At 39.4% G+C, this 13,847-nt stretch overlaps 1 long non-coding RNA gene across 4 annotated transcripts in view; it reads right to left on the reverse strand.

Annotated features, from left to right (window-relative positions):
- The window catches only part of LOC142027374 (uncharacterized), a 97,384-nt gene that overhangs the window by 69,385 nt on the left and 14,152 nt on the right, over positions 1–13,847 (reverse strand). For all 4 annotated transcript variants that reach the window (XR_012649112.1, XR_012649113.1, XR_012649111.1 and 1 more), the window contains exon 3: positions 5,693–5,892. This is a non-coding gene — a long non-coding RNA (uncharacterized LOC142027374). The remainder of the gene's footprint in view (positions 1–5,692; positions 5,893–13,847) is intronic.

Here is a 13,847-nt window from a genome sequence, read left to right on the forward strand (position 1 = left end):
AATACTGTATTTGGTAATTTTAGCCAAAAGTCACCTTTATAATCTAAGGCATGTTCTCACACAAAACATTGGGACTGTAGCTGTAAAGTTTGTCAAAACACCTTGCAGGGAGGGGGATTCAGATCCTGCAGTCACTCAGACTACAGTCTTATCAGGAATCCACATGAAAGGTTGCCTCACTCAGGTGTGTTCCCAGCCAGCAAAAGACTTCTCCAGGTAAGGAGCACAGTCTTTTCCTCAGCAGAGCCAGTTAGAAGTCCATCCCCTGATCCCTGCCTCCAGCTCGCTCTGCCCCAAAAGGGACATCCTCGTGACATCGCTCAATTCAGTCCTCGTGCCTAAGGACTCATCTTTTCCTTTTCTCTTGTTCCCTGAAGCTGCTCCTTAGCTCCTGGGCTGGCTTCAGCCTTCCCTGCTGACCTGAGATTCTGGCTCCAGCACAGCGTTTGAATGCGCCAGGGGAGAGGGGTACTTATGGCTGTGAGACATTTGGGGACAGGAATGCACCCTTGCAGAAAGGGGCAATAGATCATCTTGAAACGGTAGCTTGAGCCAAAGAGCACCAAAATCACTAACCATCTGGGATGAAAAGCTCTGCAGCAGCATGCTTAAGAAACTGCCATGTCTACACAAATTAGCATTTTGCATGTAGCGAACCACTTGTTGTGCACCAGTGGGAGGGGTCTTTGATATCTCAGTCCATGGATATTTGATCCAGAACATACTCTACTTGGCATGCCCTGGGCATTTCTTTCTGTAAAAAAAAATATTGCAGGCACTTGACAATTCATTCAAAACAGGATAGTGGGAGCATCTCTGAACTTATGTGAAAACAGGCAGAGATATCAAGTTTTCCAGCTCTTAATCCTCTCTATATAAGAAAGAGTAGTACAATAAAAGTAGAAATGACCCTGATGTTAAATAAATACACCAAGGTACCTAGAAACAATGTCCAGAAGCTTATTGCCACAATTAATTACAGTGAAGGATGTAACCTCTCTTCTTTCTTTTTACTACCACTGATGTTGGAAGGACAATCTGTTATTGAAACTATAGGAACAAGAATGGAAGGTCCCTGCATTGAATTCATTGAAGCAAGGAAGTGAAACAATGAGGTTCTTTCAATGCTATTGCCTTATTTCTGATTTATATCATACATGCCCAGTTCTGGAATAGTGTCAAGGAAAGTGTGTCCTTAGCTAACTTAGCTTGATTTTAATTTTACAAATGACACCTACTTGTGCATAATGAGTATGTAAATGTAAGACCACCTTAATATAATGAGTTGGTAATTATTTAGACATGTATAGAAGTGCTTTTGTTATATAAATAATTTGTAACAAATCATGTATTTTGTTACCACTTTTTCCTTGATCCTGATGTGTATACAAGATCCTGTTTGTGTTTCAAGTGTATGCCAGCTTTGTGGAGTTACCACCTAACACCCATCTCTGTGCAGACATGAAATAAACAAATATCTTGACTCTTTGTTATCAGCTCTTCACACACCGGGTGAAGAACCCTATTTTGGGACAACACTATCCTGCTAGCCATCCATCTGCAAACAGATTTTGAAGTTCAGTATCACATGGTACCAGAAACTCTTTACCAGGGCACACTGATGGATAGAAGCAAATAGTGGAGTTCCTTCATCCCTGAAAGGGCTGCTGTGCACTCCTATTTTATGCAGTAGAATCAGCTAGAAATGGAAGATACAGACAGTAGGAATTTAAGGAGCTCAATATTAAGAAAAAGAAGGAAGAAATAGCCATTAAACAGAGAATGAACATGGAAAAGAAGGGACACTTGAGAAGTGCTAACAGGAAACACACGTACCACTGGCAATTCAATCAAATGAGGAGGTGTTGGAAACAGAGAAGGAGCAGAGAGCAGTAACACACCCTGATAACCTAGGCAAATCATGTACCTTTCTGACTGATTTACTTTTGGCTGGTCCTCTTTTCCCATGCAGAATAGAGGATGAAGGACATTGTAAATATGAGATTACTGTACTGATAAACACTTCTTTTTCTTACCCTCCCAACTAATGGTGGGTTTCATAATCAGTATAAGCCAAAGCAATGTGGAATGCTCACTAATGTTGCAGAACATTTATCCCACAAAAAAAGAAAAGCTTCATTTGCACAACACAGCCACGTAGCTGCTAATGCCAGCACAAAAGAGGTGGCAGGAATGTATGGTCTGGGAGTTAAGACTATTGTGAACTTGCACACTGCTTATGGACAGGGCCATTGTACTGTCACTCCAGGAATACTGTGTAAACAGAGAAATGCATGACTGGCTTTTGAGAAGCCATGATTTATCATTTGCCAAACGCTGCTTTGTTCTAATGAAATCTTCCTCCTTGCTCCCCAAGAACACATGAAAGTGGAGTAAATCTTAAGAAAAGGAGATGGGGTTCATTTCTTTATAAATTATTATTGATTACATAAATGTCTTCACCAGTAGGACAGGACTTGGAAGGAATTCCTATTACAGCTTTTGAGCATTTTGCGAGTAACATGCTCTGCTCTGTTGTTTTCACCTGAATGAGTAGGAAGGTGCAAGCATTTGAACAACACTTATGTCAGAAGTACAAAAGCTACCTATAAAAATATTTTATTTAGTGGATAATCTACCAAAAAGCTGATTTTGATGCTGCTGCGTCAATGTTAGAGGTTATTAAATGGATCATATTGTCAGTACAGAGGCATGAAAAAAACTAAGTTTATGGCCGTTTAAATGCTGTGGCAAAGATGACAAATTTGGTTAGATGCAAAAATGTACTATTTCAGATGCTGTTTAACCTGTTTTTACTAAGAGGTTCCAAAAGTATCAGAAACCTCTGACAAACAAGGTTTAGAATGGAGAAGTCATGAGCCTCACTTCATTCAGCATTTTGGTTAACTGAAGATTTTTTATGTGGAAATCATAAGCAAAGTCTGCAATGGAAGCTGTCTTATAACTCAGTTAAAATACATAGATGTGTGTATATATATATTTTTATGTATGTGTATAGCTGCATATACACATATACACGCACATATATGCAGAGAGAGAGAGAGAGAGAGAGAGAGAGAGAGATTCATCCAGGGCTCAAATCTGTGGTGATTACTGTAAATTATTATTCTCTTAGGCAAAGACCAGAAATAAGACAGTAAGACTAAGGATTTAAGTTAGGTCATGTTGCTAAAATATCTTTGATGAAGATGAAAGTGGCTGCTGAAGGCATCATGTGCGATCTGTTTGTACCATATAATATAGCCCATATATAAAATGGTGCACTTCCCTAAGTTTTGTCACCTCTATGTGACAGAATGTCCTTGGATCACAATAGCTGAAGCAACACCACAACTAAATAACTTTGGAGATCTGTCTCAGCATTCCTAATAGAAGATAAGCAGAAAAAAGCACAGTTTCTTGGGCAGCTCAGCTCTCTGAGAGTCACGTAGGGAGGTGCATCCATTCACAAGCTGTACTTACACACTTCCTAACCCTAGACATAGTCACAAATAGCTCCATTTGTGGATAAGCTCTTAAATTGAAGGCCCTTGTTTAGTGTGTATGTTGTGGAGGTCTGGCTGAAGGTGCAGGCTGTGTGCCACACTTAAAAATCTGAAAAAACAGTCTTCTTAATTCTTAGCATATCAAGGCAGTGTGATACTTACACCTGGATTTGGAGATGGTTACAGGCTGTGGCAGAAAGCATCTGTTAGGCCATGCTTTTAGGCAGAGCTTTCTGTCCTTTTGCATTTACAGCCTCAGGGGAAACAACTGCTAGCAACTGTTCTCAGTACTGTGTGAACTTCCAGTGCAAATAAAAATTGGGGAAAAAGAAAAGAAAACTTTTGAAACTGCATCTTAGACTTCAGTTTTCCATTTAAAAAAAAAAAAAAAAACAATATAAACTCAGAAATATTTTAACCAGCTCTAGAACGTGACCATTTTTTCTCAGTCTTTGTCAGGAAATGTCTCATTGACTAAAAAACTGAAACAGTCCCTCTTGGTCGGACTTCATAAAAAGTAGCTTTGGTACTCTTAATTTGGATTATAATTTTGGGGTTGATTTTTTTATTTTTGAAAAAAAAAAAAGGTTATTTAAAGCTGTTGTGTTGCTTGCACCCTAGCTACTAAATCATTGTGAAAGATAGCTCTTAAGAACAAGTCTTGCTAGATAGAAACAAACCAGTTGTTTCCTTCTTTTCTTCCTTATTAAGGCTTTTTAAAAATTATTTTTGGCAACAGAAATAATGCTATTGCTGAAAGGAAAATTAGTCTTGTAATAAAAACAACTCCTCACCCATTCCACCTGTAAAATTTTTCATTCTTACAATGAATTCTTCTCAGGGAGCTAATTAGAACTAGAAAGTTCTTTAATTGATGAGCATCTGACCATTAGGGCATTTTCAATTTCTCACAGCATCCCAGATGACACTGTTACAGAAAGGCATAACTGAAAAGAAAGAGAGACTAATTGGAACAATTAATTGAAACAACATACAGTTAATTTCAATTATAAGAATCCTGACTATTCCTTCATCCCTTTTTGTGTGGCCTGCTGCACTGGGGTGATGTTCCTGCAGACTCCTCAGCAAAAGCTGCATGAGGATCCCATCAGCTGTTGATTATTCCTGTATTTACTATTTGTATTATCATAACACACATCAGCTCTACTCCTGCACATGATTCCCAGTGTAAGGTGCTCTTTAAAAGCAGAACAGGAGGATTCGTGACTGTAGACACAAGCATGGCTTTGCATGCTTGAATTACTCAGGCAGGCAGGAAAAAAGCTAAGCCACTCGCTTGAATGCTTTGGTTTTTAAATGTCCCTAATGCAAATTTCTTCAAGAAATGTCAAAGAACGCTTCTAAGCAAGAAGTCTGTTTCCAGCTAAGCATCTAGCTTTGATACTTATCAGACTCTGGGAAAAAGCTCTAAAATGTGCTTTTTACAGGCAAAGTTTTCATGCTCCAATTTGGAGACTCACAAACGTTGAGCTACAAAATCTTACCACCTCTTCATCATAAAGCAGGAGGTTGCTTGCTGTCATTTTTACAAGAAGCAACTGCACATCACTGTTTGTGGCACCTTGCAAAAGTTGGTTGGGTGTTTACTCACACCCTGCAGGCTGATCTCAAAGTGATCACACTCCCTTGCTCCACCAGTTTCTGCTAGCCATAGCGATTAATAAAGTTATGGTCCTGTCAAATGCATGGCAAAGTTTCCACTCATTTTTGTGAGGTTTGGATTTCATGCTGCATCTTTTGGTCAGTGCAGTAGCTTTTGTACAGGGTGCACTGATGCCATATTCACCTGCAGAAATTATCTGAGTTTTTGCTTGAAATAGTATATGACTCTCGCATCTACATACAGCTGGTTTTGGCCTCAAGACTTCAGCCATGCTACAGCTTCTTATGGGGGAAACTGATTTTTTATACTAGCATTCATTTCCTATGCCATGACTCCTAAGTTTGCTACAGGGATCTTACATAAACAGCCTATTCAGCAAGTCTGTGCTGAGTTTGGGACATGACTAATTATAATTTTATATGGTTGAGTGAATCAGGACTGTACTGTTCAAGAAAGGGCTGTCTGGAGAGTTGCATTTATTTATAACATCCACCAATATTTTACCTTGCTTTCTCATGCATTGTGTTCCCTGCAACAAACAGGAGAAACTGTTCTTACTCACCTCAGATTAATTTTTCCAAGGGTATAGTTCCCCATACCCGTCTCATGTGGACTTTCACGGTTCCCTACTTCTTATCCTTTGCAGGAAGCCCGAGTTTCGTATTGACATAATCTCATCGGCTGCTAGCAGAATGAGCAACCCTCCTGACTATCAACTGTGTTAACAGCTCCTGGGCCTTCGAGTCACTGTGAAGACATGATCTGTGGAAAAGAAAAATGGAAACCCTGAATAATGATACTGTCTTAAATGTATGTCAAATCCTTAATCTTTTATTTTGCAAACCGTAGATCACCATCTATTGAAAAAGTAGCATTTCTTTGTAAATGCATTCTATGTAGATGGGCTTCACATTGAGATAACCCTAGTCCTGTACTGATTATCTGAGTGAACAAAAGTGACCCTAATGCCCAAGTACCTACATCAGGAGGATGATCTGAACTGTTCCCAACTAAGTGTGCCAAATATACTCATTGAGATTGGTCAGGTTGGTCCCATCTTAAAATACAGTCTTATGTAAGACAATTGTGGTGGGTTGACTTTAGCTGGCTGCCAGACACCCACCCAGTTGCTCTCTCATTCCCCCTCCTCAGCAGGAGAGAGGACAAAAGTAAAATGGAAAAGCTCCTGGGCTGAGAAAAAGGCAGTTTAATAAGAAAAGCAAAAGCTGCACACACAAACAAAGCAAGAAGGGGAATTTACTCACTACTTCCCATCAGCAGGCAGATGTCCAGCCACTTCCTGGAAAGCAGGGCCTCAGCACCTATAATGATTGCTTGGGAAGACAAATGCCTTAATAAGGAATGTCCCTGCATCCTTCTCTTTCCCCTCAGCTCTTATTGCTAAGCATGACACCATATGGTATGGAATGTCACTTTGGTAATTTTGGGTCAGCTGTCCCAGCTGTCCCCTCCCAACTTCTTGCTCACCCTCAGCCTACTGGCCTTGGGGGTGGAAGAGTGATTTGGAGAGCAAGCCTTGACACTGTGCAAGCACTGCTCGGCAACAGCCAAAACACTGGAGTGTTATCACTGGTGTGTTACCAACCCTGCCTAGCCCCAAATGCAAAGCACAGCACTACACGGGCTGCCAGGAGCTCCATCCCGGCCAGACCCAGTACAACAGTACACCAAGTTATCTGCTGCTGAAGTGACAATACACATGGATAATGCTGCTAGATCAATAGAAATTGTATGACCACCATGAGAACATATCCTAGATCCTACAGTACAACAGAGAAGTCCCTCACTTGATAACAAATGGGATCCTGGGAAGCTTCTTTGTAGCTTTTAATGGGAACCTGAACCAGGAGGGTAAACATTTTTCCCTCCTCTTAAACACATGGGATTTTTTGGAGATTGTCATCACTTTGCATCTAGCAGAGGAGTCATGCCAGCCCTGGACTCTGCAAGAGATGGCAGAAGGTTCTTCACTGACACAATGCACAGCAAGACAACAACAAAACCTGTGGGCAAAGGGACAGCCTACATTGCAGTGAACTCTGCAAAATTCCACCTGTCAGAACTTAGCAAAATTAGAAATCACAGAGAACTGAAATATGGGATACAGGAGATGGAAGCATTTCAGAGTTTAATTAAGTGAAAGCATTTCAGAGTTTTATTAAGCTAAGCCATCAAATAAAAGGCTACATGGTACCAAGCGGGTAGCACATTGCTTCTTCAAACACAAGAAATTTTCCATTCCCTTGTTTCCATCATTACTTTTCCACATTTTTTTCCTAGTCTACTACATGTCTGTGGTTAGAGAAACCAAATGGAATGTCCAGTACCACTGGCCTATAGGTGACCTTTGCTAAAATACACAGAGCTTCTGAGCCATTAAAAATCACTAGGAAATTGACTGCAGCAAGGGAAACACAAGTAAATTTTAAAGTTAAAAATCTAAATGAGAAAATATTTTATATTCTTATGTTCATGAGTGCTTACAAGAGTTGAGGAGAGAGTCAGTGTTCTGTTAACCTCTTGGCTCCTCAGTTCAATACAGCCTAATGCTCAGGAGCTGGGTGAGAGATTTCACATGTTGATGAAAAGTATTCCAGTGGCATTAGACACAACTGAAATAGGCCCCACACATTTGTCAGGAGGTGTTTCTGTTCATGTCTAGATGTTAAAAAACAGCACTCAAGATAGGTTAGTCTACATTTAACTTATTTTTCTCCTACCAATGTGTCTCAGTCAGCATGTCTCTGCTATTCAGAAGAGATAAAAGAAAATTGAAAACTTCAAATTGTTCATGCAAGCAGCAAGATAAGGATAATAAAATCTCACTTAATGGCATAAATGGATCAATCACTCATGGAAGAAATTTGTTCTGTGAGGTACCCCTGTTGCACAATTGGTTAGATGCAGACAACAGCAGCTGTCTTTTAAAACTGAAATATTTATTGTAACTGCTAATGGTGACTGGAATCAATAATCTGATCTGGAATGCCAAGCCATATGGTGTTATATTTCCAAGGCTATGCTACCTTTTAATGCTGCTCATATCTTTATGTTTACAATATCATATCCTAGGTACTAATGCAGAAATAATGATTTTCTGTGAGGCCTTTTGGTATTCTAAAATTTTAGGCATATATTACTTTAATTATAAATAGCCCTTTTCTACCAAGCTACCACAGCAGTCACACCTGTATGTGGTCACCAGAACTGTGTAAATTTAAAAAAATCTATAGAAACTAGAATATTTTCAGGTTTCATAATAGGTTTTCTGACTTCCAATAGTCTTAACCAAAATTGAACATTCTTAGTTAGTGGAGAATATGTCATTGTTTCAGCCTTTAATCCATTTTATTCTGTTGGTGGGCTGTATGCACAAGAAACAACCTGTGCTTCTGGTAGCAACACAAAATATTTATTAATGATTTATTGATCCAGATGTAACGATAAAAAGTCACCTAAGTCAGCAGCAAAATTGGACTCTGTGCAGAACTGGGCATTGAGTTTTGCTTTATAAAAGATGCCTCTGCCAGAGTATAGCACATGGAAAATGCTGGAAGCCTGGCTCACTGTCAGATAGATGTTGCCTGGATTTGATGTGTGTCAGCCTAACATCTGGTTTTTCGTTTATTCAATATCTTAGTTACCATCGTCAGCTGCTAATCCTGTTCCTCCTCCACTGATGCAGGTGTAGGCATGAGTCCCCTACCTCTCCATGGCGCTTCTACACTACACTGGCAACATAAAGGACCTTGATAATGTAAAAGCTGTAAACGTAATTTGACAGGACTTAAACACATCTTTTGCCACTTTTACTATGCTGCAGTGATGTAAGGTAACCTTCTTATCAGTGAGGGTTGGTTACTATGCAACTTCTATGCTTGTGGGTAAGACATAAATAATAAGAGCTGAAAAAAGTTGCCCACAGAGACAAGACAATATCCAGAACACAAGGCTAATCATGCCTTTTCATTGAAACGTATTACAAATAAGAACACTATTAGATCAGGAGTTACTGCAGGAACTCAAATCTATGTGGAAAAAGAACAGTACAAAACCTGATGAAGAATCTAGGGCATTGTGCTGGCACTGCCATGCATAAAATTTCATTATTTTTTTGAGTTTCTATGCAGACCTATGACCCACTTCTGTTCCCACTGAAATCCATGGCAGATTTAATAGGTGCTCTATTTTTTCATTTTAATAGGCACTCTATTTATAGAAAAATGTGTAACTTAAAACTATGTGAATTCCAGTCTTGCTTCACCTTCTACTCTTCAAGGGATACTTTTTACTGAAGAACTAAATGCTACTCCACAGTAGTAACTGTGAAAGTAACCATACGTTGTGCCTAAAATGCCTGTCACAGCATATTCAGCAGATTATCCTACATTGCAGAACAGATTTTTTTTCCTAGCTACTAAGATACCATAACCTCAGTGCGTCATTAAGGCTGTGCCTGATTTTGACAGACCATCCCTCAGAACAAAATCAAATTATTTTATACTTCATCATCTCTGACTCCTACCAATCAGTATTAGTCAAAGTTTAAGGCTATCAGAAATGGCACTGATGAGGCATGAAAGCTGGAAAATGTGGAGCTGCTTCCCATTAGTCAGTCTTCCATCTTCTTCTCAATGTCATATGTTAAAAGTTGATTCTTTGATACACTCCACTTTTTTTTTTTTAAGGTGATCAAAGAAAAAACCTTTGCTGCTAACACATCTGGGAAACATCAAGGTCATTTCCATTCAAAAGATTTCACTCTCTGCTACCATCTTACTCAAGATTAAGTTTCTACAGTAGGCCCAATACAGCTTTCAGGACTTCAGCACAGGAAAAGTAACGAGGCAAAAAAAGCCCATGTCTGTTTCATATAATTAAGTGTATCTATATATATAAAGTAACACACAGATATTGTCAAGATAAATTGTGGTGGTACTTAAGCTTAGATTTCAGTTACTCCTATTTGTTGCAAATCAGTGCCTGGATCCAGTGTGATCCAGTCCTGGGACCCTGGTAAGCTCTTACAGGATGCACGTAAAGGAGCTACAACAAGCAGGTATGAGCTCCCTCTGCTTGCACACCAATCTAATGGGCCTCCAGCCAGCTGTGTGACTGGAAACCTGTGTGACTTTGTTGGGGTCACACTGTGCCTGAGCTAATAAGCCGTGCTCAGAGGCAGAGTGATCTGGGCTGGGCTTCACAAACATGCTTTTGAACTGGAGCTGGCTTGTGTCCAGGCAGCTGAACACACATGCAGAGGGAATTCATGCATGAGAGCAACCAACCATGTAGACATATTCACAGTATCATCAGACTGAAGGCTACAGCTTCTCTCCAGAAATCTGAATATCTGCAAAGCTTCTATTCTAGATTTCAACGTATATGCACTGTATTTCACTGAACCTTCCCTTCCGAGCCAATGGAAACCTTTTGCATTATACAACCTACCCTGTCACCTTCTGGCATTGTTTATTCCTAATAAATCCTAGGATTGATTTGGCTATCCCTTGTTGCAGGAACCACCCATTTCCATCTGGTTTGAGGAGTATTCCTGTAATTACCTTGGTTTTGCAAGGCATATGGGAAACCATTGTCTTCCAGTTTTGTAATGGTCATGTCTCACAAAGCTAAAGTTTGGCCAAGTTTCTTGTTCAAGAAATCTATGCGCTATGGAAGTCCTGTTCAGTTAAGCTTGTCTTTTTAAGACATCAATAAACCTATAAATATTTTGACCACATAACATAGTTAACAAGTGTTTTAGTTCACATTACTTCAATCACAGTTCAGCAGAAATAAAGGCTAATATATTTTCTAACTTGGCCATTATTGTTTTTACCCAGTTCTTACTGGGTACTTCAGGTGGGCTGTTGCAATTATTTACCACATCACCGCTGACAGGAAAGCAATTATTTTTATTACTTGCATTGTTTTATGTATACAATTGGAACTTAACTCCGCTCTTTCACTCTCCCTCCCCTCTTTTTCTCTCCCCTCCAAGACTATTGACAAAGCTTGATGCCGCTTGATGCTGTAATGCTCCGTACCTTTGAAAATACGTAAGGTTATCCAAACAGAAAGCAAAATAAGCGTAGAAAAACAAATTGAAAAATGAGACCATGCTCTGTCTATACATAAGAATAATAGATTATACAAAGTGCAGAGCAGAAAATCACAGCTGTTTTAGATGTTAGAGAGTACTTACAGCAGGAAAGAGAAATCTAAAAATCAGCACAGGAGGGGGAGGGAGAATTAGGCCCACTATTGTGTAAGTCAGGTAGAAATCGAAATGCGGCATTTCAAGTGGGGCATAGGCACACCGTGTACATTGGGCAGTATTCTGACAACTTAAGTGTGTCTCACAAATATCTGCATGCTAGATGAATGTTGAATTTTCCTTTGAAAAGTGAGCATGTACAACTAACACATGTGATATCTCAAAAAGAAATTCAAAGACTTTTCTAAGTTACGAAATAAATCTGTGTCTTTACTGTGTAACATCTACACAGTAGATGTAAGAGAGTCCAGCTTTAATATATGATGCTAGGACCTATTTAATTTCATATATACTTGGTCACAAGAAGTTGTTTCTTTCTTTTTGAAATTGCCTATATTATTTGTCATTACATATCTTGCAGCCTTCTCAGTATCCATAATAGCTTATTTAAAATTTAATTAGGAAGCGTGATTCATAAGCTGAACCCTGTGAAACCAAAACTCTATTAAAAGGTATGAGTATTATGTGTCTTTAAACAGCTGGAAAAACTCTGCTGGCACAAAAATATGTATTTAAGCATATCAACTGGCACAATGAAATGAGAAACTTTCAAATTACTTAATTAAGAAACTGAAGTTAATGGCTGAATGCAGTTTGCCCGCAGTAAAGGAAACAGCTCAGTTACCCAAAATCCAATAGCAGAAAAGAAACAATCCATATTTTCTCCTGGGAATAGAAGCAAGTACCAGCTGCCACATTGTATATATAACTGAGATCTATCTCAAGGACCCGTATTCAGATTCTCATTAGAACAAGCAAGGAGTGTTTTTAAACTGCCTACATGACTCAGGAACATAAGTGCTTGTAGTGAGAGTTAAACAAGCAGCCTAAACTTGATCCTTTAAACTCCCCCTGGGTACTTTCACCCTCACTCATTTAAATATGCCCATAGGAGATGTCTTCAACGGGAACAGAGTGAATCTGAGAACAGTGAAGAGCCCACTATATAAATGGAGGGATTCCCACCACCTCCAAGGAGGGCAAGAGGTGGGCCTAAACGTACACATACGTCACCTTTATTTTTCTTGGAAGATTTGCACAGTTTTGCTGCATTTGATGGTAAGAAATTCATGCTAATGTAACTTTAGTTATACCAGTGTGGCATGCTGTATTAGCAAAAACAGCTTGTGGCCATGTTTTTAATAAGCAGTACAGCTAATTTGGTCCATACGGGAATGTGCATCAGCTCTTTATAGTGTTCCACCTGTATCACTTGGAGAGAAAGGATCTTAACTGCTGCTACCCAAACTCTTTGCTCTGTCGCAGAGGTCCTGCCGTGACATTGGGAAGGTTGTTTAATCAATGTGCCTTGAGATCCCTTACCCTGTTAAGCTGAGGTAACAGAACATCCCACCTCCCATTGCTGTCCTGATGGGAAATACATTAGAGACTGTGAGCTGCTCAGCTTGTGATATAGGCCATGACTGATGACTGCAGTTAGACCATTATCCTTAATCTAGGCCATTATGAGTAAATCAAGGCTCTTCCTGTGTCTTCAGTGTTTCAAGAAACAAGAGTGGGGAACTATTCCTTAATTAACAAGCTGGTTTCAACATCATATGCTTTTCAAGCTTTTTAACATTTAAATAACAACCACAAAAAAAAAAAAAATAAACAAAGCTTGGCTAAGAAGTACAGGTGAGAAACATTAATTCAACTGAAATGCTGTACCAGTTAGAAATGGCAATCTAATAATACTGAAACACAAATTCCTTTAAAAACTGTCACAGATCACTGTTTCTGTACTATAAAAATGCATTCAGCTATCCTACTGTGCTGGATGTTAATATGTAGGTCTTTTTTTAAACTCAAATTAGATTACAATGTTAGTAGGTCATAATGGAGCTATTGTTCTCCTACCATGTACCTTCCTGTGCAATTCTGCTGCTGATAACAAATCAGGGAATTTAGGTGGAAGGAGAATGCTAAACCTTTATGTCAAGCCATCTAATGAATGTGAGTGTAAAGAAACGATACACTTTAAACCAGCAAGCACTCAGGTAAGTATTTTTCCTTCGTACATTAACACTGAAGACAACAATCTCAGCCATCTTTCTGCTGAGGCAAACTCTATGAAAACCTACCCAGTCTGGCCTTTCAAATCAGATGTGTGAGGCTCACCACTGGAAAAACAGAACAGGGAAGACTTTTATGCAGAAGTGAATTCACCCGTCAATGCAGTATTACAACTTTGCCCCTGCACACACAGTTTGGGATGCTCGTGTTTCAATGACAAGAAATCTGTCCTTCCCACATGAACTTGGCTGGAGCTACTACCTGGAAAAGGTGGGACTGAGAAGGAAGAGAGATGTTCGTGCCAAGTATACTTCTATACTTGAAAATAATCGTCTAGAGCTCACAGAGGTCCCTAGTACAGAGGCAGCTGTCTTTTCACTTTGTTATTGCTCTATAATCCGCA

Source organism: Buteo buteo, chromosome Z (assembly GCF_964188355.1).
Source record: "Buteo buteo chromosome Z, bButBut1.hap1.1, whole genome shotgun sequence".
NCBI classification, from domain to species: Eukaryota; Metazoa; Chordata; class Aves; order Accipitriformes; family Accipitridae; genus Buteo; species Buteo buteo.